Source organism: Somniosus microcephalus, chromosome 32, assembly GCF_052327205.1.
Source record: "Somniosus microcephalus isolate GS21.2 chromosome 32, FLI_Smic_1.0, whole genome shotgun sequence".
Classification (NCBI taxonomy): Eukaryota; Metazoa; Chordata; class Chondrichthyes; order Squaliformes; family Somniosidae; genus Somniosus; species Somniosus microcephalus.
Genome location: NC_141018.1, coordinates 9,392,640 through 9,414,961, shown reverse-complemented (window position 1 = coordinate 9,414,961; position 22,322 = coordinate 9,392,640).

Genomic DNA, 22,322 nt, shown 5'->3' with positions numbered 1-22,322 from the left:
TACAACTCGCACTGCAACTTTTCCCCTTCAAGTATTTATCCAATTCCCTTTTGAAAGTTACCGAATCTGCTTCTACCGCCCTTTCAGACAGCACATTCCAGAAAATAATAACTCGCTGCTTAAAAAACATTCTCATCTCCCACCTGGTTCTTTTGACAATGACCTTAAATCTGTGTCCTCTGGTTACCGACCCTCCTGCCAGTGGAAACAGTTCCTCTCCGTCTACTCTATCAAAACTCCCCATGGTTTTGAACACCTCTATTGAATCTCCCCTTAACCTTCTCTGCTCTAAGGAGACAATCCCAGCTTCCCCAGCCTCTCCACATACTGAAATAAGATGGCGAGGCTTTTTTCCCTCCGGGGTGAAGTGTGACGATGTCAGCCCAGCAACCACACCAAGACACGGGGCTGGTGGATCTGAGCATCAAACGCCTACACTGCGGTATCTGAAAGCAACAACCTATCTCCCATCGTACTCACTCCATTGCTGCTGCTGCAACTTACAAACCAGCACGAGCAAGCGCAGCTACTTAACTCAACCATTCCTGCTTCTCTGGTTTAGGGAATGAGACAAACACGATAACGGTTGAATATTTCTAAAGTTTGAGCAAGACCATTTTACTTTGGACAAGAATCCCCCTTTTTTTTAAAAGTTAGACATTTTGGGACTTGTATTGCATCAAGAGCTGATATCACATGGGGGCAAATGAAGGTTAAGGGGTGATCTGATCGAAGTTTTTACGAATTTAAGGGGAACAGATAGGCTAGATAGAGAGAAACTATTTCCGCTAGTTGGGGAGTCTAGGACTAGGGGGCAGAGTCTAAAAATTAGAGCCAGACCTTTCAGGAGTGAAATTAGGAAACACTTCTACACACAAAGGGTGGAAGAAGTTTGGAACTGTCTTCCGCAAACGGCAATTGATGCTAGATCAATTGTTAATTTTAAATCTGAGATTGATAGCTTTCTGTTAACCAAGGGTATTAAGGCATACGGGGCGAAGGCAGGTATATGGAGTTAGGTGGCAGATCAGCCATGGGCTCATTGAATGGCGGAACAGGCTCGAGGGGCTGAATGGCCTCCTCCTGTGCCAAATGCCAAGGACCTCTTCCAACCAAACTGCCCGCTCTCCCAGGAGAACAACTGCTTCCTTAGTACTGCCAGTGCTGAGGGAGGCGCTAATAATATCCGCACTGGCCTAACCTTTAAACCACCCTAGTCCTGGGTGGGAAATGCACCAGCTCTGGTTCACAAGCACCGACGTTACTGCATTGAACCAACAGATTGTCTCGCCCTGTACATGCCAGGCAGGTCGACGTGCCTGCTTCTACCCAGATTCGAATCCATCACGACCGGGAGGTCACTGATTTTACCACCTCCATACGAGTAAAAAGCAGCAACCTTCCCCTTTAAGATCTTAACTGGAGTCCAAACATCACAACAAGGGAAATAACTGCAGAAAGCAAGAAACTGCTCAAGGCAGAAAAAGGCGCAGGTGGAAAAGGATAAGGGGCAGGGTCAAGGGAAAGATTTATACTCTCAACAGAGAAGGGTCTGGAGTAAGCTGGCTTTCTGGGGACGGTAGCACTGAAGCCAATGAAGCAGCTGTTCACTGAGTGAAGCAATGGTCAGCGTGGGCTCCAACACACCACCAGTGGGTAGAACAATCACAGGGCCATCTGCTGATCCCAGTTGCCTTGCCCTCGGGTTGAAAGCCGACACTGACCTTCAATAACTTTATACTGTTTCATTTCCACCTTCTGCATCTGTGAGTTGTGATTAATTCCGCTGGTTTACAGCCAGTTCGTGACATGCAGGTGTATAAAATGGAGCCAGCTACGTAAAAGTGAAAACAAGGACCTTACTTCGATTTCTCCAACATTCTCACTGACTTCTCCGGCTCCAGCTAAACGACCTCAAACACATCAGTAGCTCCGGGGGCTCAATTGTTAGCATGCTCACTTCTGAGTCAGAAGGTTGTGGGTTCAAGTCTCGCTCCAGAGACTTGAGCACAAAAATCTAGGCTGACACTCCAGTGCAGTGCTGAGGGAGTGCTGCACTGTCGGAGGTGCCGTCTTTGGGATGAGACATTAAACCGAGGGCCCGTCTGCTCTCTCAGACAGACATAAAAGATCCCATGGCACGATTTTGAAGAAGAGCAGGGGTGTCCTGGCCAATATTTATCCCTCAACAAATATCATTAAAGCAGATTATCTGGTCGTTATCACATTGCTGTTTGTGGGAGCTTGCTGTGCGCTGTGTTGGCTGCTGCATTTCCTACATTACAACAGTGACCACACTTCAAAAAGTATTTCATTGGCTGTGGGTCATTCTGATGTCATGAAAGGTGCTATATAAATGCAAGTTCTTTCTTGCATACCTGCGCCTACCTCAAAGTCCCACACTGGTCCCTGTTTTCCAACAGGTCAACTTCAAAATCTTTTCCCTTGTTTTCAAATCCCTCCATTATCACTTCTACAAACTTCTCCCGCCCATACCTGTTGCTCTTCCAACTCTGCACCACTGTGAGCTCCCTCTCCCTCCATCCCACTATTGGTGATGGAGCCTTTAGTCACCGTACCCCTATAGTACCGAATTCTCTTTGTGTGAACCCCCTGGCTTGCTATCTCTCCCCCACCCCACCAACATTCAAAAGTCTCCTTAAAATCCACCCATGGTCCACGCCACCAGTCACTGCCTCTAATCTTTGCCCCTCTTCCTATTTGGTGTCCACTTCCTGTAAAGTGCCTTTGGGATGTATTGTTGTCTGAAGACCTTTCACCTTAAAGTCATCCAAAACTCTGCTGCCCATGTCCTAACTCGCACCAAGTCCCGTTCACCCATCACCCCTGTGCTCACTGACCAACATTGGCCCCAGCCCCAGAAACTCAAGTTTAAAATTCTCTTACTTGTTTTCAAATTCCTCCATGGCCTCGCCCCTCCCTATCTCTGTAATCTCCTCCAGGCCTATAACCCTCTGAGATCTCTGCGCTCATCTAATTCTGAACTTTTGAGCGTCCCCTTATTTTAATCGCTCCACCATTGGCGGCCGTGCCTTCAGCTGCCGAGGCCCTAAACTCTGGAATTCTCTCCCTAAACCTCTCCGCCTCTCTACCTCTCTCTCCTCTTTAAGACATTCCCTAATGCCTACATCTTTAACGATGCTTTTGGTCAACTGTCCTAATATTTCCTTATGTAGCATGATAGGGCCTTTCGTCAGATGATAGGGTCTCTTGCCAGTCTATAGGGCCCCTCGCCAGCCTATAGGGTCTCTCGCCAGTCTATAGGGCCTCTCGCCAGTCTATAGGGCCTCTCGCCAATCTATAGAGCCTCTCGCCAGTCTATAGGGCCTCTCGCCAGTCTATAGGGCCTCTCGCCAGACTAGGGCCTCTCACCAGTCTATAGGGCCTCTCGCCAGTCTATAGGGCCTCACGCCAGTCTTTGGGCCTCTCGCCAGACTATAGGGCCTCTCGCCGGACTATAGGGCCTCTCACCAGTCTATAGGGCCTCTCGTCAGACTATAGGGTCTCTCACCAGTCTACAGGGCCTCTCGCCAGTCTATAGGGCCTCTCACCAGTCTATAGGGCCTCTCGTCAGACTATAGGGCCTCTCGCCAGTCTACAGGGCCTCTCACCAGTCTATAGGGCCTCTCGCCAGACTATAGGGCCTCTCGCCAGACTAGAGGGCCTCTTGCCAGTCTATAGGGCCTCTCGCCAGTCTATAGGGCCTCTCGCCAGTCTATAGGGCCTCTCGTCAGACTATAGGGCCTCTCGCCAGTCTACAGGGCCTCTCGCCAGTCTACAGGGCCTCTCGCCAGTCTATAGGGCCTCTCGCCAGACTATAGGGCCTCTCGCCAGTCTATAGGGCCTCTCACCAGTCTATAGGGCCTCTCGCTAGACTATAGGGCCTCTTGCCAGTCTATAGGGCCTCTCGCCAGACTATAGGGCCTCTCGCCGGACTATAGGGCCTCTCGCCAGTCTATAGGGTCTCTCGCCAGTCTATAGGGTCTCTCGTCAGGCTATAGGGCCTCTCGCCAGACTATAGGGCCACTTGCCAGTCTATAGGGCCTCTCGCCAGACTATAGGGCCTCTTGCCAGACTATAGGGCCTCTTGCCAGACTAGGGCCTCTCGCCAGTCTATAGGGCCGCTTGCCAGTCTATAGGGCCGCTTGCCAGTCTATAGGGCCTCTCGCCAGTCTATAGGGACTCTCGCCAGACTATAGGGCCTCTTGCCAGACTAGGGCCTCTCGCTAGACTCTAGGGCCTCTCGTCAGACTATAGGGCCTCTCGCCAGTCTACAGGGCCTCTCGCCAGTCTACAGGGCCTCTTGCCAGTCTATAGGGCCTCTCGCCAGACTATAGGGCCTCTCGCCAATCTATAGGGCCTCTCACCAGTCTATAGGGCCAGTCTATAGGGCCTCTCGTCAGACTATAGGGCCTCTCGCCAGTCTATAGGGCCTCTCACCAGTCTAAAGGGCATCTCATTAGTCTATAGGGCATCTTGCTAGACTATAGGGCCTCTCGCCAGACTATAGGGCCTCTCGCCAGTCTATAGGGCCTCTCGCCAGTCTATAGGGCCTCTCGTCGGTCTATAGGGCCTCTCGCCAGTCTATAGGGTCTAACACCAGTCTATAGGGCCTCTCGCCAGTCTATGGGGTCTCTCGCCAGTCTATAGGGTCTCTCGTCAGACTATAGGGCCTCTCGCCAGTCTATAGGGCCTGTCGCCAGACAATAGGACCTCTCGCCAGTCTAAAGGGCCTCTCGCCAGTCTATAGGGCCTCTCGCCAGTCTATAGGGCCTCTCGCTGGACTATAGGGCCTCTCACCAGACTATAGGGCCTCTCCTCAGTCTATAGGGCCTCACCTCAGTCTATAGGGCCTCTCGCCAGTCTATAGGGCCTCTCGCCAGTCTATAGGGCCTCTCGCCAGTCTATAGGGCCTCTTGCCAGACTATAGGGCCTCTCGTCAGACTATAGGGCCTCTCGCCAGTCTATAGGGCCTGTCGCCAGACAATAGGACCTCTCGCCAGTCTAAAGGGCCTCTCGCCAGTCTATAGGGCCTCTCGCCAGTCTATAGGGCCTCTCACCAGTCTAAAGGGCATCTCATTAGTCTATAGGGCATCTTGCTAGACTATAGGGCCTCTCGCCAGACTATAGGGTCTCTCGCCAGTCTATAGGGCCTCTCGCCAGTCTATAGGGCCTCTCGTCGGTCTATAGGGCCTCTCGCCAGTCTATAGGGTCTAACACCAGTCTATAGGGCCTCTCGCCAGTCTATGGGGTCTCTCGCCAGTCTATAGGGTCTCTCGCCAGACTATAGGGTCTCTTGCTGGTCTATAGGGCCTCTCGGCAGTCTATAGGGCCTCTCGCTGGACTATAGGGCCTCTCACCAGACTATAGGGCCTCTCCTCAGTCTATAGGGCCTCACCTCAGTCTATAGGGCCTCTCGCCAGTCTATAGGGCCTCTCGCCAGTCTATAGGGCCTCTCGCCAGTCTATAGGGCCTCTTGCCAGACTATAGGGCCTCTCGTCAGACTATAGGGCCTCTCGCCAGTCTATAGGGCCTGTCGCCAGACAATAGGACCTCTCGCCAGTCTAAAGGGCCTCTCGCCAGTCTATAGGGCCTCTCGCCAGTCTATGGGGCCTCTCGCCAGTCTATAGGGCCTCTCGCCAGACTAGGGCCTCTCACCAGTCTATAGGGCCTCTCGCCAGTCTCTAGGGCCTCACGCCAGTCTTTGGGCCTCTCGCCAGACTATAGGGCCTCTCGCCGGACTATAGGGCCTCTCACCAGTCTATAGGGCCTCTCGTCAGACTACAAGGCCTCTCGCCAGCCTACAGGGCCTCTCGCCAGTCTATAGGGCCTCTCACCAGTCTATAGGGCCTCTCGTCAGACTATAGGGCCTCTCGCCAGTCTACAGGGCCTCTCACCAGTCTATAGGGCCTCTCGCCAGTCTATAGGGCCTCTTGCCAGACTATAGGGCCTCTTGCCAGACTAGGGCCTCTCGCCAGTCTATAGGGCTGCTTGCCAGTCTATAGGGCCTCTCGCCAGTCTATAGGGCCTCTCGCCAGACCATAGGGCCTCTTGCCAGACTAGGGCCTCTCGCCAGTCTATAGGGCCGCTTGCCAGTCTATAGGGCTTCTCGCCAGTCTATAGGGCCTCTCGCCAGACTATAGGGCCTCTTGCCAGACTAGGGCCTCTCGCTAGACTATAGGGCCTCTCGTCAGACTATAGGGCCTCTCGCCAGTCTACAGGGCCTCTCGCCAGTCTACAGGGCCTCTTGCCAGTCTATAGGGCCTCTCGCCAGACTATAGGGCCTCTCGCCAATCTATAGGGACTCTCACTAGTCTATAGGGCCAGTCTATAGGGCCTCTCGTCAGATTATAGGGCCTCTCGCCAGTCTACAGGGCCTCTCACCAGTCTAAAGGGCATCTCATTAGTCTATAGGGCCTCTCGCTAGATCATAGGGCCTCTCGCCAGGCTATAGGGCCTCTCGCCAGTCTATAGGGCCTCTCGCCAGTCTATAGGGCCTCTCGTCGGTCTATAGGGCCTCTCGCCGGTCTATAGGGTCTAACGCCAGTCTATAGGGCCTCTCGCCAGTCTATAGGGCCTCTCGCCAGACTATAGGGCCTCTCGTCAGACTATAGGGCCTCTTGCCAGTCTATAGAGCCTCTCGCCGGACTATAGGGCCTCTCGCCAGTCTATGGGGTCTCTCGCCAGTCTATAGGGTCTCTCGTCAGACTATAGGGCCTCTTGCCAGTCTATAGGGCCTCTCGGCAGTCTGTAGGGCCTCTCGCCGGACTATAGGGCCTCTCACCAGACTATAGGGCCTCTCACCAGTCTATAGGGCCGCAGCTCAGTCTATAGGGCCTCTCGCCAGTCTATAGGGCCTCTCACCACTCTAAAGGGCATCTCATTAGTCTATAGGGCCTCTCGCTAGACCATAGGGCCTCTCGCCAGGCTATAGGGCCTCTCGCCAGTCTACAGGGCCTCTCACCAGTCTAAAGGGCATCTCATTAGTCTATAGGGCCTCTCGCTAGACCATAGGGCCTCTCGCCAGGCTATAGGGCCTCTCGCCAGTCTATAGGGCCTCTCGTCGGTCTATAGGGCCTCTCGCCGGTCTATAGGGTCTAACGCCAGTCTATAGGGCCTCTCGCCAGTCTATAGGGCCTCTCGCCAGACTATAGGGCCTCTCGTCAGACTATAGGGCCTCTTACCAGTCTATAGAGCCTCTCGCCGGACTATAGGGCCTCTCGCCAGTCTATGGGGTCTCTCGCCAGTCTATAGGGTCTCTCGTCAGACTATAGGGCCTCTTGCCAGTCTATAGGGCCTCTCGGCAGTCTGTAGGGTCTCTCGCCGGACTATAGGGCCTCTCACCAGACTATAGGGCCTCTCCTCAGTCTATAGGGCCGCAGCTCAGTCTATAGGGCCTCTCGCCAGTCTATAGGGCCTCTCGCCAGTCTATAGGGCCTCTCGCCAGTCTATAGGGCCTCTCGCCAGACTATAGGGCCTCTCGCCAGACTATAGGGCCTCTCGCAAGTCTATAGGGCCTGTCGCCAGGCAATAGGGCCTCTCGCCAGTCTATAGGGCCTCTCGCCAGACTATAGGGCCTCTCGCCAGTCTATAGGGCCTCTCGCCAGACTATAGGGCCTCTCGTCAGTCTATAGGGCTTCTCGTCAGTCTATAGGGCCTCTCGCCAGGCTATAAGGCCTCTCGCCAAACTATAGGGCCTCTCACCAGTCTATAGGGTCTCTCGCCAGACTATAAGGCCTCTCGCCAGTCTATAGGGCCTCTCGCCAGTCTATAGGGCCTCTCACCAGTCTATAGGGCCTCTCGCCAGTCTTAAGGGCCTCTCGCCAGTCTATAGGGCCTCTCGCCAGTCTATAGGGCCTCTCGCTAGTCTATAGGGTCTCTCGCCGGACTATAGGGCCTCTCGCCAGTCTATAGGGCCTCTCGCCAATCTATAGGGCCTCTCGCCAATCTATAGGGCCTCTCGCCAGTCTATAGGGCCTCTCGCCAGTCTATAGGGCCTCTCAGGACTATAGGGCCTCTCGCCTGTCTATAGGGCCTCTCGCCAGACTATAGGGCCTCTCGCCAGTCTATAGGGCCTCTCTGGACTATAGGGCCTCTCGCCAGTCTATAGGGCCTCTCGCCAGACTATAGGGCCTCTCGTCAGACTATAGGGCCTCTCTGGACTATGGGGCCTCTCGCCAGTCTATAGGGTCTCTCGCCAGTCTATAGGGCCTCTCGCCAGTCTATACGGCCTCTCGCCAGTCTATAGGGCCTCTCGCCAGTCTATAGGGCCTCTCGCCAGTGTATAGGGCCTCTCACCTGACTATAGGGCCTCTTGCCAGTCTATAGGGCCTCTCGCCTGACTATAGGGCCTCTCGCCAGTCTATAGGGCCTCTCGCCAGTCTATAGGGCCTCTCGCCTGACAATAGGGCCTCTCGCCAGTCTATAGGGCCTGTCGCCTGACTATAGGGCCTCTCGCCAGTCTATAGGGCCTCTCGCCAGTCTATAGGGCCTCTCGTCAGACTATAGGGCCTCTCGCCAGTCTACAGGGCCTCTCGCCAGTCTATAGGGCCTCTCGCCAGACTATAGGGCCTCTCGCCAGTCTATAGGGCCTCTCACCAGACTATAGGGCCTCTCGCCAGTCTATAGGGCCCCTCGCCAGTCTATAGGGCCTCTCGTTAGACTATAGGGCCTCTTGCCAGTCTATAGGGCCTCTCGCCAGACTATAGGGCCTCTCGCTGGACTATAGGGCCTCTCGCCAGTCTATAGGGTCTCTCGCCAGTCTATAGGGTCTCTTGTCAGACTATAGGGCCTCTCGCCAGACTATAGGGCCACTTGCCAGTCTATAGGGCCTCTCGCCAGACTATAGGGCCTCTCGCCAGACTATAGGGCCTCTCGCCAGTCTATTGGGCCTCTTGCCAGACTAGGGCCTCTCGCCAGGCTATAGGGCCGCTTGCCAGTCTATAGGGCCTCTCGCCAGTCTATAGGGCCTCTCGCCAGACTATAGGGCCTCTTGCCAGACTAGGGCCTCTCGCCAGTCTATAGGGCCGCTTGACAGTCTATAGGGCCTCTCGCCAGTCTATAGGGCCTCTCACCAGTCTATAGGGCCTCTCGCCAGACTATAGGGCCTCTTGCCAGACTAGGGCCTCTCGCTAGACTATAGGGCCTCTCGTCAGACTATAGGGCCTCTCGCCAGTCTACAGGGCCTCTCGCCAGTCTACAGGGCCTCTTGGCAGTCTATAGGGCCTCTCGCCAGACTATAGGGCCTCTCGCCAATCTATAGGACCTCTCACCAGTCTATAGGGCCTCTCTCCAGTCTATAGGGCCTCTCGCCAGTCTATAGGGCCTCTTGCCAGTCTATAGGGCCTCTCGCCAGATTATATGGCCTCTCGCCAATCTATAGGGCCTCTCACCAGTCTAAAGGGCATCTCATTAGTCTGTAGGGCCTCTCGCTAGACTATAGGGCCTCTCGCCAGACTATAGGGCCTCTCGCCAGTCTATAGGGCCTCTCGCCAGTCTACAGGGCCTCTCGTCGGTCTATAGGGCCTCTCGCCGGTCTATAGGGTCTAACGCCAGTCTATAGGGCCTCTCGCCAGTCTATAGGGCCTCTCGCTAGACTATAGGTTTTCTCGTCAGACTATAGGGCCTCTTGCCAGTCTATAGGGCCTCTCGCCGGACTATAGGGCCTCTCGCCAGTCTATGGGGTCTCTCGCCAGTCTACAGGGTCTCTCGCCAGACCATAGGGCCTCTTGCCGGTCTATAGGGCCTCTCGCCAGTCTATAGGGCCTCTCGCCAGACTATAGGGCCTCTCGCCAGTCTATAGGGCCTCTCGCCAGACTATAGGGCCTCTCGCCAGACTATAGGGCCTCTCGCCAGTCTATAGGGCCTGTCGCCAGACAATAGGGCCTCTCGCCAGTCTATAGGGCCTCTCGCCAGCCTATAGGGCCTCTCGCCAGTCTATAGGGCCTCTCGCCAGTCTATAGGGCCTCTCGCCAGACTATAGGGCCTCTCGTCCGTCTATAGGGCCTCTCGTCAGTCTATAGGGCCTCTCGCCAGGCTATAGGGCCTCTCGTCAAACTATAGGGCCTCTCACCAGTCTATAGGGCCTCTCGCCAGACTATAGGGCCTCTCGCCAGTCTATAGGGCCTCTCACCAGTCTATAGGGCCTCTCGCCAGTCTATAGGACCTCTCTGGACTATAGGGCCTCTCACCAGTCTATAGGGCCTCTCGCCAGACTATAGGGCCGCTTGCCAGTCTATAGGGCCTCTCTGGACTATAGGGCCTCTCGCCAGTCTATAGGGCCTCTCTGGACTATAGGGCCTCTCGCCAGTCTATAGGGCCTCTCGCCAGACTATGGGGCCTCTCGTCAGTCTATAGGGCCTCTTGCCAGACTATAGGGCCTCTCGCCAGTCTATAGGGCCTCTTGCCAGTCTATAGGGCCTCTCGCCAGACTATAGGGCCTCTCGCCAGACTATAGGGCCTCTCACCAGTGTATCGGGCCTCTCGCCTGACTATAGGGCCTCTTGCCAGTCTATAGGGCCTCTCGCCTGACTATAGGGCCTCTCGCCAGTCTATAGGGCCTCTCGCCAGCCTATAGGGCCTCTCGCCAGTCTATAGGGCCTCTCGCCAGACTATAGGGCCTCTGGCCAGTCTATAGGGTCTCTTGCCAGTCTATAGGGCCTCTCGCCAGTCTATAGGCCCTCTCGCCTGACTATAGGGCCTCTCGCCAGTCTATAGGGTCTCTCGCCAGTCTATAGGATCTCTCGCCAGTCTATAGGGCCTCTCGCCTGACTATAGGGCCTCTCGCCAGTCTATAGGGCCTCTCGCCAGTCTATAGGGCCTCTCGCCAGTCTATAGGGCCTCTCGCCAGTCTATAGGGTCTCTCGCCAGTCTATAGGGCCTCTCGCCAGTCTATAGGGCCTCTCACCAGTCTATAGGGCCTCTCGCCAGTCTATAGGGCCTCTCGCCAGTCTATAGGGCCTCTCGCCAGTCTATAGGCTCTCTCGCCAGTCTATAGGGTCTCTTGCCAGTCTATAGGGCCTCTCGCCAGTCTATAGGGCCTCTCGCCAGTCTATAGGGCCTCTCACTGGACGATAGGTCATTTATCGATCAGTTGCCAAACTCCACCTTAGGCCTCACATTCGCACATCACACCACATCGCTCTCCTGCCTGAGGCGCAGCCGTCAGTCGTCATGCACAACCTGCTCGTTGCTTGTTAACTCAAAACCAACTGGAGCAAAGTTCCTCAGCCTGGCAATGGCCACATTTTGTATGAATGCAAAACCCATTCAGAATCAGAATAAGAGCAGCACAGGGAGCCGGCAAAGCTGTTAGCGTCACAGGAGAGCCGCCAGGAATCAGGATCAGCTGCTTGCCTGTTGCTCGTTGCTGAATCCGATCATCAACATATTGGAGGAGGGGGAATAGGAGGAGCAAGAGAGGAGAGCACAGGAGCAGGAGGAGACAGACCTAAGGCACCTTTCCACTACATGAGTGCAGCCCTCTGTCCACTGCACTCCATGGTGTAAACAAGCCAGGCTCTCAACCCACTGGCATTGTAGATCTACGAAAGTGTGGGATTAAGGTGCCAGTTTTAGTCACGTAAAGGCAGTAAGTGCATTTCATGAAAAAGAACTTGCATTTATATAGCGCCTTTCATGACCTCAGGACATCCCAAAGTGCTTTACAGCCAATGAAGGACTTTTTGAAATGTAGTCACTGTATTAATATAGCAGGTCATGTGCGCACAGCAGGATCCCACAAACAGCAATGAGATAATGTTTTAAGTAATGTTGGTTGAGTAAGTAACATTGGTCAGAACACTGGGAAAAATTCCCCTGCTCTTCTTCAAAATAGTGCCGTGGGATCTTTTATGTCCACCTGAGAAGGCAGGAGGGGCCTCGCTTTAACGTCTCAGCTGAAATACGGCACCTCTGACAGTGCAGCACTCCCTCAGCACTGCACTGGGAGTGTCAGCCGGGATTATGTGCTGTTCTGTTGGCTCCATATAAAACCTGCTCCTTAAGAACATAAATAAGAACATAAGAAATAGGAGCAGGAGTAGGCCAATCGGCCCCTCGAGCCTGCTCCGCCATTCAATAAGATCATGGCTGATCTGATCCTAACCGCCAACCTACTATCACAGAACCATCTCCTGAATCTAACAGAATTAGACACACGAAATAGGAGCAGGATCAGGCTACACGGCCCCTGGGCCCACTCCGCTACCCACAGGGCCATGACCGATCCGAACCTAGACTCATGTCCAAATTCCTGCCCGCTCCCCGTAACCCTTAATTCCCTTTACTTCTAGGAAACTGTCTATTTCTGTTTTAAATTTATGTAATGATGTAGCTTCGACAGCTTTTTGGGGCAGCATATTCCATGGACCTACCACCCTCTGAGTGAAGTAGTTCCTCCTCATCTCAGTTTTGAAAGAGCGGCCCCTTATTCTAAGACTATGCCCCCTAGTTCTAGTTTCACCCATCATCGGGAACATCCTCCCTGCATCCACCCGATCCAACCCCTTCACAATCTTATATGTTTCAATAAGACTGCCTCTCATTCTTCTGAACTCCAATGAGTAGATACCCAATCTACTCAACCTCTCCTCGTATGTCCATCCCCTCATCCCCGGGATTAACCGAGTGAACCTTCTTTGTACTGACTCGAGAGCAAGTATGTCTTTTCTTAAGTATGGACACCAAAACTGTACGCAGTATTCCAGGTGCGGTCTCACCAATACCTTGTACAACTGAAGCAATACCTCCCTATTTTTATATTCTATCCCCCTAGCAATGAAAGCCAACATTCCATTGGCCTTCTTAATCACTTGCTGCACCTGCATACTAACCTTTTGAGTTTCGTGCACCAGGACCCCCAGATCCCTTTGTACTTCAGTACTTTCCAGTTTCTTGCCCTTAAGATAATAACTTGCTCTACGATTTTTCCTGCCAAAGTGCATAACCTCACACTTTCCAGTATTGTATTCCATCTGCCAAATCTCTGCCCACTTACTTAGCCTGTCTATGTCCCCTTGCAGGTTTTTTATGTCCTCCTCACTCACTACTTTCCCTCCCATCTTAGTATCATCTGCAAACTTTGATATGTTACACTCGGTCCCCTCCTCCAAATCGTTAATATAGATTGTAAAGAGTTGGGGACCCAGCACTGACCCCTGCGGAACACCACTTGTTACTGATTGCCAGTCTGAGAATGAACCATTTATCCCAACTCTCTGCCTTCTGTTAGATAGCCAATCCTCTATCCATGCCAGAATATTACCCCCAATCCCGTGATTTTTTATCTTAAGCAATAATCTTTTGTGTGGCACCTTGTCAAATGCCTTTTGTCCAAGCGTGAAGGAGGGCGAGTGGTGCATGGATGACTAGATGAAGCACAAGTATGAAAGAGCTTCTAAAGGGCCCACAGCTATCCCATGAGCTCTGCACCAAAACAGTTTCATGGAACCCTCAGAAGACACCATCTTGGCTCGGAGGTAGTAACTGAGCTTGGCCAGCTGCTGCAACAAGGTGCCGAGACCTACACCAGGAATGGAAAAAATATTTTACACATTGTTAGCTTCTTTGATTCTGTCATGGTACATAAGGAATTCAAAACAGCTTCACTCTTAGGAAACATGTCCTAGTTTATATTTGATTCAATAGTTGCAACAATTGGATGTTTTATCCTAGCCAGGTATTCAAGGTGGGGGGTGGGGGTGGAGAGGAGGCAAGCCATTCAATTCAAATACAAACATCTTGCGATTGGGTGGAATGATGTTTAACTGGGATTTCCTTTATGAGTTTAGCAGATAGTAATTTAAATCTGCTTTCTGGAAAGTATTTCTCAGCCGGTGAAATCCATCAGGTTCCTTCAGAGAGGGTGAGAAATGGCAAAGAGACACCATGCAATCAACAACAACAACTTGCCTTTATAGAGCCTCTTTAACATAGTAAACTGTCCCAAGGTGCTTCACAGGAGCGATTATCAAAGAAAATTTGACAGCGAGCCATATAAGGAGATATTAGGGCAGATGACCAAAAACTTGGTCAAAGAGGTAGGTTTTAAGTAGCGTCTTAAAAGAGGAGAGAGAAGTAGAGAGGTGGAGAAGTTTAGGGAGGGAATTCCAGAGCTCCAGGCATAGCCACCAATGGTGGAGCGATTAAAATCGGGGAAGCGCAAGAGGCCAGAATTGGAGGAGCGCAGATATCTCGGAGGGTTGTGGGGCTGAAGGAAATTATAGAGATGGGGAGGGGTGAGGCCATGGAGGGATTTGAAAACGAGGATGAGAATTTTGAAATCGAGGCGTTGCTTAACCGGGAGCCAATGTAGGTCAGCGAGCACAGGGGTGATGGGTGAACGGGACTTGGTGCGAGTTAGGACACGGGCAGCCGAGTTTTGGATGACCTCAAGTTTACGAAGGGTGGAATGTGGGAGGCCAGCCAGGAGTGCGTTGGAATAGTCAAGTCTAGAGGTAACAAAGGTATGGATGAGGGTTTCAGCAGCAGATGAGCTGAGGCAAGGGTGGAGACGGACGATGTTACGGAGGTGGAATTAGGCAGTCTTAGTGATGGTGCAGATATGTGGTCGGAAGCTCATGTCAGGGTCAAATATGACACCAAGGTTGCGAACAGTGTGGTTCAGCCTCAGACAGATGTTAGGGAGAGGGATGGAGTCGGTGGCTAGGGAACGGAGTGTGTGGCGGAGACCAAAGACAATGGCTTCGGTCATCTCAATATTTAATTGGAGAAAATTTCTGCTCATCCAGTACTGGATGTCGGACAAGCAGTCTGACAATTTAGAGACCTTGGAGGGGTCGAGAGAGGTGGTGATGAGGTAGAGCTGGGTGTCGTCAGCATACATGTGGAAACTGACGCTATGCTTTCGGATGATGTCACCAAGGGGCAACATGTAGATGAGAAATAGGAATAACAGATGAGCAATCACATTCTGCAGAGTGGTCATGGTGTTATTTTTTATCTAATTAAGGAAATAGTTAAGTTTAATAATTACTGTCAAAGTTACGTAGTATCATTACTACTATTCATTTATTCTTTTACCATTTATTACGTTTAATGTGTTTAACAGTTAAAGTCCGAGTCATTGCCTGGTGTAATGTTATTTTGCTGCCTTCCAAATCGAAGGAAGATCATGTGAGGGCACATGGCAAAACCAGCGAGCCAAAACAAAGTGAAGAGGTTTCTCAGTTCCTTCCCTGGGCACACTACAAATCTACCTAGACAGCTGGGTAAATGAAATCACTCTGGGGCATAGCGAGCAAAGGTTAACCTACAGGAGTCGTAGCTCAGTTGGTCCCACCCTCGCCTCTGAGTCAGCAGGTTGTGGGTTCAAGTCCCACTCCAGAGACTTGAACACATAACCTAGGCTGACACTCCAGTGCAATACTGAGGGAGTGCTGCACTGTCAGAGGTGCCGTCTTTTGGATGAGATGTTAAACTGAGGCCCCGTCTGCTCTCTCGCGTAGATGTAAAAGATCCCACAGCACTATTTCAAAGGGGAGTTCTGGTCAATATTAATCCTTCAACCAACATTGCTAAAACAGATGATCTGGTCATTATCACATTGCTGTTTGTGGGAGCTTGCTGTGCACAAATTGGCTGCTGTGTTTCCTATATTACAACAGTGACTACACTTCAAATGTACTTTATTGGGTGTGAAGCCTTTTGGGACGTCCTGAGGTTGTGAAAGGCGCGATAGAAACGCAAGCTCTATTTTCTTTTATGGAGTCGTTACTAATGCAAAACTCTCAAAACAGAGCAGGCCCGACATTACAGAACTTACCCGAGATTATGGCTCAAGCCCTGGAAGGGGCACAAACCCATAAACCTTCGGAATCAGAGGCATATGTCTACTAACTCAGCCAAGCTGATACCAGGAAGCTGACACCAGAAAGGTTCATTTATAGTCAGAATAGATAAAAATGAAACAGTCAAAAACAAAGGAGTTGGACTGGAAAAGAATTAATTCGAGAGGGTTGGAAAAGGGCCAAATCCAGATTAATTGGACAGAAAATTGACAGATAAAACAGCAGATCAGCAGTGAAATGCTTACTTATGAGAGGGATAAGGAACAGACTAGAAACATATTCCAATAGGAACAAAGGGATTTAGCAACTTAAAGTTCAGACTCGCTGGAACGAACGGCAATGCAAAAGAAAAGGAAAGACTTGCATTTCTATAGCGCCTTTCACGACCATCGGACGTCTCAAAGCGCTTCACAGCCAATGAAGTACTTTTGGAGTGGAGTCACTGTTGTAATGTGGGAAACACAGCAGCCAATTTGCACACAGCAAGCTCCCACAAACAGCAATATACTAATGACCAGATAATCTGTTTTTGTTATGTTGATTGAGGGATAAATATTGGCCAGGACAAGGTTTAGGAGGACCAAGAATGCAGGCGATTTGAAGAAGAGATGCAAGTAATCATTCCGAATATTGGGGATCCACAGGAATCTCCGAGGAGCAGCAACACCACCAACACCTACAACAACATCCACTACACGACCACCACCACAAACTGGCATTTATATCATTTTTTTAATGTAGAAAGACATTGCAAGAAGCCTCACAGAGGAGCAAATGAAGAAAATGGATGCCAAGCCAGAGCAGGAAATGATATGAGGGGTGAACAAAAGCTGGGCCAAAGAGGTGGGTTTTAAGCAGGAGCTTGAGGGAAGGAGAGGGAGCTGGAGATAGGGAGGGAATTTGGGAGGGAATTCCAGACCTTGGGGTCTAGGTAGCTGAAGGCACACCCGCCAATGGTGAGGTTAACGGAGAGAGAGAACTGAGAATTTGAAGTGGGTTGTATGGGTGGAGTAGGTTACTAAGATTGGGAAGGGCAAGTGTAAGGAAAGGATTTAAACACTAGGGGGGCTAAATTCGGTTAATTTGCACCTCCCGTTAGTGCCCGCACTAACGGGGCACAAAGCAACTAGCGCCTGGGCGCGACGCCGCTAACGCCTCCCGCGAAATTCAGCGGGAGGTTAACGGTGATGCTAACCATTAGCGCTGATGTGCCTCAATAATTCCGAGACTCGAAGTTAGCAGAACAAAAACAAGGCTTTTATTAACTTAGAAAGTAACACGTAAGAGAGAGAGATGTCTTCCTTCTGGAGACTGAGGCCAGACTGAAGCTAGCTTACAAACGGGGCCAGGTATGGGCGGAGCCCTACACACAGCACATTCCAGCACATTCCAGTATACAATACAGCACATTCCAGTACACAGTACAATGAGGTCTGGGGGAAGGGAAATGACACTGAAACCGATCTCAGTCACAGGCAGTGGTGAATGGAATATTTCATCACATTCACCCCTTCTATAGATTTAGTCTGTTCGGGGGTTTGATAGTCCTCTGCGACCGACGTGGCTGTTGCGGTGCCGCGGGTGTCGGCTGGGTGTCCCCGGTAGCCTCCTGGGTCTCTGCCGGGGGTGCCGCCAGGGTTGTTGGAGGGGTAGTTGGTGGGGGTGCCGTTGGTCGGTGTTCTTCCGGGGGTGATGAAAGAGTAGTGGGTGGGTAAGAGTTGCTGTGGTCGTCGTTGCCGCTATTGCCATGGTTGTTGTCGATGCCGGCTGGGGCGACGTCTTTTATGGACACGGTGTCCTCCCTTCCGTCGGCGTGCCGGACATATGCGTATTGGGGGTTGGCGTGGAGTAGGTGTACTGGCTCCACGAGAGGGTCCGTCTTGTGGCCCCTCACATGCCTTCGCACGAGTACCGGACCTGGGGTGGAGAGCCATGACGGCATGGATACGCCTGAGGTGGATTTCCGGGGAAAGACAAACATTCGTTCATGAGGCGTGGTATTAGTGGCCGTACACAATAGCGACCGTATCGAATGGAGCACATCTGAGAGGACTTCCTGCCAGCGGGAGATAGGGAGGCCCTTGGTCCTTAGAGCTAGAGTGACTGCTTTCCATACTGTCCCGTTCTCTCGCTCCACTTGGCCGTTACCCCAGGGGTTGTAGCTGGTGGTACGGCTCGTGGCGATCCCCTTGGACAGCATGTACTGGCGTAGCTCTTCACTCATGAAGGACGCCCCCCTATCCGTATGGATGTAGCTCGGCATACCGAACAGGCAGAACAGGCTGTTGAGGCATTTAATGACCGTGGCGCTGGTCATGTCTGGGCAGGGGAAGGCGAATGGGAACCGGGAGTATTCGTCCACAATGTTCAGGAAGTAAACATTGCGGTCGACGGACGGGAGGGGGCCCTTGAAATCTAAGCTGAGCCGCTCAAAGGGCCGTGTAGCTTTGATTAAGTGGGCTCTATCTGGGCGGTAGAACCGAGGCTTGCACTCAGCGCAAGTGCGGCAGTTCCTGGTCAGGGACCGAACTTCCTCAATCGAGTAGGGTAAGTTACGGGACTTTATGAAGTGGAACAGCCGCGTGACCCCTGGGTGGCAGAGGTCGTTGTGGAGGGTCTGTAGCCGATCCCCGGTGGCGATGGCACACATCCCTCGTGAGAGGGCGTCAGGGGATTCGTTAAGGGCCCCTGGCCAGTAAATGATGTCGTACTCGAAGGTGGAGAGCTCGATCCGCCACCTAAGAATCTTATCATTTTTAATCTTCCCCCTCTGTTTATTATTGAACATAAACGCTACCGACCGCTGGTCGGTAAGTAGGGTGAAGCGTTTGCCGGCTAGGTAGTGGCGCCAGTGGCGCACTGCCTCCACGATGGCTTGGGCCTCCTTTTCCACGGAGGAGTGTCTGATCTCGGGCCCTTGGAGGGTCCTCGAGAAGAAAGCTACGGGCCGCCCCGCCTGGTTGAGGGTGGCCGCCAAGGCGAAGTCAGACGCATCACTTTCCACTTGAAATGGAGTGTTCTCGTCCACTGCCTGTAGCGTGGCCCGCTCAATATCCTGCTTAATGCTTTTGAAGGCGGCGTGGGCCTCAGCAGAGAGCGGGAAAGAGGATGCTTTCAAGAGGGGGCGGGCTTTGTCGGAGTAGTTGGGGACCCATTGGGAATAAGAAGAAAATAACCCCAGGCACCTTTTCAGGGCTTTGGGAGTGTTGGGCAGGGGCAGCTCCCGTAGGGGGTGCAATCGGTCGGGGTCTGGCCCGATTTCCCCATTCTCCACCACGCTGCCTAGTATGCAGAGGCGCGTGGTGTTGTAAACGCACTTGTCCTCGTTGTAGGTGAGGTTGAGTTTTTGTGCGGTTTTCAGGAACCTCTCGAGGTTCGAGTCGTGATCCTGCTGGTTGTGACCGCAGATGGTGACGTTGTCGAGGTAGGGGAAGGTTGCCTGCAAGTGGTGGTCATCGACCATGCGGTCCATCTCCCTCTGGAAGACCGAGACCCCATTCGTCACCCCAAAGGGGACTCTGAGGAATTGGTAGAGGCGTCCGTTTGCCTCGAAGGCGGTGTACGGGCGGTCCTCTGGTCTGATAGGGAGCTGGTGGTACGCTGACTTGAGGTCGATGGTGGAGAACACCCGGTATTGGGCGATTTGGTTCACCATTTCTGATATGCGGGGTAGCGGGTAGGCGTCTAGTAGGGTGTACCTGTTGATCGTTTGACTATAGTCGATCACCATCCGTTTCTTCTCGCTACCCCTTACCACTACCACTTGGGCGCGCCACGGGCTGTTGCTGCGTTCAATAATGCGCTCTTTCAGGAGCCTGTCTACCTCGGTCGCGATAAACCGCCTGTCCTCCCAGCTGTACCTCCTGCTTTTGGTCGCTATTGGCCGGCAATTAGGGGTAAGGTTCGCGAATAGCGAAGGCGGCTTTACCTTCAGGGTAGCCAGACCGCACACTGTGAGGGGCGGCTGGGACCCACCGTACTTGAGCGTGATGCTTTGGTGGTTGCACTGGAAATCCAGGCCCAAGATCACGCTCGCACATAGGTTCTTCATGATTAATACTTTAAAATTATCATATACAGTTCCGTTAACGCACAATTGTACCGTGCAGTAACCCAGAATGGTCGATGTCTGGGTTTTATCAGCCATAGAGATGGTACCCTGAGTAGGGACCACCTTTAGGGAGAGTTGTTGTGCCAGTTCTGGGTGGATAAAGCTCTCCGTGCTTCCACTGTCAATTAAGCATTTAACCCGGCACCCGTTTACCTCGATGTCCACCATTGATCTGGATAGCGGGTGCGGCCTGGTCTGGTCCACTGTGACCGATGCCACTGTAGGGCCCTGATCGATACAAGATGGCGTCCACGCTGTCTGCTCACAAGATGGCGGACCCCACGAGGTCGGGCAAGATGGCGTCCAAGATGGCCGCTCCCACGGCGCACACGCGGCGGTGGCGGGTTTTCCGGCGGTTGGTTTTCCGGCGGGGTTCCCTCTGCACATCTTCCCGAAGTGCCCCTTCTTACCGCACTTAAAGCAGGTGGTGCCTTTCGCCGGGCACAGGTTTCTGGTGTGCTTTGGCTGCCCGCAGAAGTAGCAGTTGGGTCCCTGACGTGTCGCGGCTGTCGTAGGGCTTCTGGGGGGAGAGCGGGGCCCAGCCGGTGTCGGGCTGTCGGGCGGGGAAGATGCCTTCCAAGATGGCGGCGCCCTCGGTGCACACGTGGCGGCGTGGACGGCGCGGGCTGAAGAGTAGGCGTCCGAGTTTCTCTGGGCCACATCCAGGGATCGCGCGGTGTCCGCAGCCTGTTTCAGGTCCAACCCCGTTTTTTCCAGCAGTCTTTGCCGGATGTAAGTGGAGCTGAGGCCTGTGATGAAGGCATCGCGAACAAGCTCGTCAGTGTACACTGCGGCTTTTACATCTCGGCACTTGCAGTCTTTGCCAAGAATTTTCAGGGTGCTTCGGAACTCCTCCACCGATTCCCCAGGTCGCTGTGCGCGGGTAGCGAGCAGGTGCCTAGCATACACCTCATTCGTAGGCTGCTGGTAATGTGCCTTTAAGATGTCGCAGGCGGCCAGGTACGTCTCGGCGTCTTGGATGAGGGGGTAAACCCGGTGGCTTACCCAATTCCGCAGAATTCCGAGTCTCATCCTCGCAGCGTCCGTAGCGTCTTTGACGGCTGCGGAATTGTCCAGGAAGAATTCCATACACTCAAACCAGTGTCCGAAGCGTGCTGATGTGTCCGGAGCATGTTGATCCAAATCCAAACGTTCGGGTTTCAGGAGTTGATCCATAGTGTTGAAAAATAAGTTAATAAAATTGATGTGCCTCAATAATTCCGAGACTCGAAGTTAGCAGAACAAAAACAAGGCTTTTATTAACTTAGAAAGTAACACGTAAGAGAGAGAGATGTCTTCCTTCTGGAGACTGAGGCCAGACTGAAGCTAGCTTACAAACGGGGCCAGGTATGGGCGGAGCCCTACACACAGCACATTCCAGCACATTCCAGTATACAATACAGCACATTCCAGTACACAATACAATGAGGTCTGGGGGAAGGGAAATGACACTGAAACCGATCTCAGTCACAGGCAGTGGTGAATGGAATATTTCATCACAAGCGCCACGTGCGCAGCGCCCCGCTCGTGCCCTGGCTGTAATATTGGGTGACGCCCCCCAACTTACCACCGGATGTTATGTCCGCCGGGATCAGGGGGCCTACCTGCAGCCAGGGCGGCGCTAGTTAAAGGGGAGGTGGCAGGCGGCCATTTTTGTTGCTAGCCACCTGCCAGCACCTGCCCCCGTTGCTGTCCCTGGCCCCCGTGAAACCCCCCCATGGGGTGCCGGCTGCTCTCCATGAACCCGGCACTCCTCTTGAGTGCCGGGCTCGTATGCCGGCACTCCCGATCTCTGGTGGCCCAGCTGGGTGCCGTGACGCGCTGTGTTAGGCCCCTCCCCTGTAATAAGGGGAGGAAGGCCTACAGTACCGCAGCACAATATTGGCTCGCAGCGCCCCAAGAGGGACGCCGGGCACTTCCAGTAGCGCCCCTCCTCCCTCTCGGGACGCTACCTGGGAAAATTGGCCGCGGGGGGCGCTAACTTTTTCAGGGTGCTAAAAACAGCGCCCGGGCGCTACCCAATTTTTATCCCTAGGAAAATAATTTTAAACTTGAGGTTTAGGAGGACCAAGAACAAATGTAGGTCAGCGAGGATATGGTCAGCAGAGGTTTGGATGGACGGAAGTTTACCGAGGTTGGAGGATGGGAGGCAGCCAGGAGAGCCTTGGAATAGTCGAGTCTGCAGGTGACAAAGGCATGGCTGAGGGTTTCAGCAGCGGAAGGGCCAAGTTGGGGCACTGGTGGGTGATATTAATGAGGTAAACAACAACAACAAATTGCATTTATATTGCACCTTTAACATAGTAAAATGTCTCAAGGTGCTTCACAGGAGCGTTTTCAGAAGAAATTTGACACCAAGCCACATAAGGAGATAGTTGGAC